The sequence below is a fragment of the Colobus angolensis genome, unplaced genomic scaffold, assembly GCF_000951035.1.
Source record: "Colobus angolensis palliatus isolate OR3802 unplaced genomic scaffold, Cang.pa_1.0 Scaffold283, whole genome shotgun sequence".
NCBI lineage: Eukaryota > Metazoa > Chordata > Mammalia > Primates > Cercopithecidae > Colobus > Colobus angolensis.
Window position 1 is genome coordinate 833,219 of NW_012116077.1, and position 4,640 is coordinate 837,858.

Consider the following 4,640-nt stretch of genomic DNA (forward strand, 5'->3'; position numbering starts at 1 on the left):
GTTTTTAGTAGAGACGGGGTTTCACCGTGTTAGCCAGGATGGTCTCGATCTCCTGACCTCGTGATCCGCCTGTCTCGGCCTCCCAAACTGCTGGGATTACAGGCTTGAGCCACCACGCCCGGCCAGTAATCAAATTCTTAACAGGCAGAGGCTCCAGGACAAATAAGGATATCCAATATTTGGGGCTTTACTGGGTAGTAATGTCTGTCTATCACCTGTATTTATCCTCCAAGTACTCCTTTGTTCTGGAGAAGTGAATCCCGGTGACTTTTAGCAGTTCCCCCAAAGAGAAGATGTTAGGTAGGAAAAAAAACAGTAACACAGACAGTAATTACTTTTCATTCCTTGTATTCCCAGCATGTATAAACACCCTTCTCCCATTCATATGATGCCAAAAACGCTCCCTCTTGGCATAATTTAATTAATTCACATGCAACCAAGAGAGAGGCGACACATACAAACATTTCCAGCTACCATAGTCAGAGGTGAAGTCATGGGGCCTCTGTTTATAGTTCACGTTCTCCCAGTGATGTCTTTTCTTTTTCTAGTTCTGCCATTATCCCAATTTGATATTCTATAATTCCATGATCTAAATGGCGAATTCACCATCACCACTCTATCCTATTTATAATACTAAAGAAAGAAGAGGTGAGAAAAGTTTCAAAAAAAAAAAAAAAGGAAGACAATAAACAGGGAAATATATGTAGAGGGTAGGGTCTTCATTTCTGTACATAGCCATGTGGTGGTTCTGTTACTTATGATTTCTCTATCAATTCCACATTCCCTTTGCTTTAGCCACTGGGGAGGCTCAGTCCTTCATTCCTAAGGAATCTGAGCCCTTGGGAGTCCTTTGTAGGGTTGTAGTATTATGTCATGCACCCCTCAGGATTATAGTATAAAAAGATACCTTAGAGGATGCCCTGAGAATCATCTATATTACTCTCTGTCATCATTCTATAGCAGAAACAACAAAATCACCTTTTTTTGCATGGTTCTGGGGAGCTAAGAGTGGCTTCAAATTCAGTGAAACCATTGTTTTGTCTTAGACTACTAAAAGTGTTTCTTCTTAGGAAATTTAAACCTCTAATCTAGTAGAGATTAGAGTTGTAGGTACGGGAAGCAAAACTGTTGCAATGGGTCAGGTGTAATTATGAGAGACGCCACCTTTATTTCCACTCCTCTGCTCCCAGACTTGCTAATCTTGGCAGTGGAAGGAATAGCTCTATATATTGATTGCTGGTTTATAGTATATATTGCATCCTAGCAGCCTCCACGGTGAATCTCCTACCAGGGCTTGCCACAGGCTCCAAATGGCATTCTTTTTTTTCTTTATTTGTAGAATTTCTGTTTGTTAAACCCATATAGCATTATGATTTACTCCAAACATCTTGGGTACCATTGGATCTGCTAGATGATAAGGGCCAAGGGGCAGACCTACTAGCACGGTAGCCTATACCAGCTGGAGAGCCTTGTTTTAGCTGTGGATTCACACTAACTACATGTGGCAGGAATAACATCTGCATTTTCCAAGTCTTGAATAGTGGCAAAAATCCCTGAAATTCCCACAAGAATATGCTATTGCATTTATTTCCTCTGTTGATGAGGAGGGGGAGCTCTCGTAGCTTCCATATTCCCCCTGCTTACCCTTATAACCCCTTTCTCCAGGGTCCAGGTAACCCATGTGGCCATATATTGGAGACTAGCATCTGTTTCTGCCTGGAGATTTCTGAAGTCAGGAGGTTTGCCTGTACAGTAGGGTGAATATGGAACATGATATAGTGGAACTAGAAAGAAAAGGATGGGGGAACCTCCCATTCCATGCCTTCGCTCTGCATTCCTCAAAGGGTGCAGAAGATAACTATCGTGTTTTCCATGATACCATGTGTTGCAGCACAGAAGTTAGAGGAAGCAACAGAACCTCAGGGCAGCCCCCATAGCCACTAGCCAGATGAGGAACACTCCATCTGGAAGCAATGTGTGGATGCTGACTGATGCTGAGCATGTCCAGGCGGTGGTGGAATAATCCCAGAGGAGGGGTTTAGGGTCTCACTCAGCTTACTGGCGGGCAGACTCAGAGAAAAGCTTCAGTTTCCCCTAACCTCCATAAATGCTCCCTTCACTCTGAGGTAGGCACTACTGCAGGAGTGTTCTGGTCCATTGGCTTTAACATTAACTTAAAGTCGCTTCCAATTCATTTCTTTCTTTTTTTGTGGGGAGTGGGGGCACGGTTTCACTCTGTTGCCCCTCATGGCTCACTGCAACCTCTGCCTCCCGGGTTTCAGTGATTCTCCTGCTTCAGCCTCCTGAGTAGCTGGGATTACAGGTGTGGCCACTGTGCCCAGCTAATTTTTGTATTTTTAGTAGAGATGGGGTTTCGCTGTGTTGTCCAGGCTGGTCTCAAACTCCTGACCTCAGGTGATCCACCCACCTTGGCCTCCTAAAGTGCTGGGATTATAGGCATGAGCCACCGTGCCCAGCCCCAGTTCATTTCTAAAGGTTTGGGGCTATCCTGTCCACTGTAAGTTGCTAAGATCAGTGAGGTACAAGTGCTTTTGGGGGAAGATCAAGGGGGAGATTCACAAGTGTTGTAACAGATTTCTTACTCAGGTTCTCCTGATCATCCCTCATTCTAGAGGCTCTGGGTCTGTTTAATTAATTGCTCATGCCTGGGACTTGTACGTGAGCTATCCTTCTGGCTGCTAGGCTAGTGTGATGACTCAAATGCCAGGCACCTCTGTTGGCTAAACCAGAGAATCATTTTGGTAGATTTCATTTCTGGGAACTGCAAAGCTAATTATCCATAGCCAGAGATCCTTGCATGTGTGTTAGTCGGCTTAGGCTGCCATAACAAAATACTACAGAGTGGGTGGCTTAAACAACAGACATTGATTTTCTCACAGTTCTGGAGTCTAGAAGTCCAAGATCAAGGTGGCTAGCAGGGTTGGTTTCTGGTTGGTTTTCCAGGGGAAGCTGCTGTGGACAGAGTTATTGCCTTCTTGGTCACAATAGGCTCCACAGAAAGAACGTGTTTGTAGAGCGATAAGACACTCATTTGATTAAACCATTGCACTGCCATGTTCAAATTCATCCAATAAATTGCTCAGTGTTTCTGCTTGTGCAGGCACAGACTAAAACCAAGAAATAGACTGCCATCTAGAGTCCATTTATATAACGGGGAAAAGGGTTCAAAGATTAGATTATTTGTTCTATCCATACAAGGGCAAGTCATTTCCCCTTCTGGGATCTCAATGTCCTTGCCAGCAAAATGAGAACGTTGTCTTAGACCCGTAGTTTCCAAACTCAGCTCCACACAACATGCATGCCTTTAATGGTTTGTAATTAGAGTCGCTCTTCAGAATGATCCATGATCCTTGAAAATACACATACCCCCATGCTTCACTCTAGATATTCTGATTCAGAAGGAGGTGTGGAGCAGAGTCAGGGCCTGGACACATGTACAAAACAAAAAACATTTCACAGGTGCTTCCCAAGCCCTCCCCAGGTAAGGAATCTGTGACACAGATGTTAATAGGTACTCCTTTAACAATGGTGCTATGGTTTGGATATGGTTTCTTTGGCCCCTCTAGGTCTCATGCTGAAATTTAATCCTCAGTGTTAGAGGTGGGGCCTGGTGGGAGGTGTTTGGGTCATGGAGCTGGATCCCTCGTAAATGTCTTGGCGCCATTCTCACCGGAGTGAGTGAGCTCTCACTCTTAGTTCCCGCTAGAACTGGTTGTTGACAAGAGCCTGGCATCTCCTTCTCTCTCTCTCTTGCCTCCTCTCCTGTCATGTGATCTCCACGCACCAGCTCTCCTTTGCCTTCTGCCATGAGTGGAAGCTCCCTGAAGCCCTCACCAGAAGGCAGATGCTGGCAGATGCTGGTGCCATGCTTCTCGTACAGCCTGCAGAACTGTGAGCCAAATAAACTTCTTTTCTTTAAAAATTACCCAGTCTTAGTCGTCCTTTATAGCAACACAAACAGACAAAGACAAACAGCAACCAAATTTCCTCATTCCAGGGCTTCTGGAAGCCTTTAATATTCTAAAGTACAGTGCAGATCTCCAATAGGTATTTATCTAATGTGCCATTCACAGAAGGGTTTGACTATAGAAGAACACCTACCAACAGCTGAGGCTCAGTGTTCCTCAGGTCATAGTTGAGAATACCTAGGCTAGGATATATTCAGGGCCACTGTGAGTCTACATCCAAAGATTCTAAGTAAACATTTTATTTTGATGAATCATTGTACACGATATTAAGGAATTTTCCATGGGGAAAACAGCACAGAACAACCTTACAGGGATGCATTTTCAAAGTGTCCTTAGCACCCCCAGTGAAATATATTGTCAAAGAACAAAATACTACTATGGTTTCTAACATTTTTGGTGGTTTGTCCTTTTTTATTAAGATGGGAACCAAAACAGAAACTAACACTCTGGACCTTCTCAGAATGCTATCCAGATCACAGTCTCACCTCTGAACTCTGCGCAACATTTGTGGCCTAGACAGATGTTTATTTTGCCTTCTACTCTCCTGGAGACAGACAGAAGATACCACTTTATTTTCAGTTCTTCTTAGGGTAAAGAGAGGGAAGAGTGAGCTGAAATTCCAACCCCTTGCAAACCCAGAGATGGTTCCTT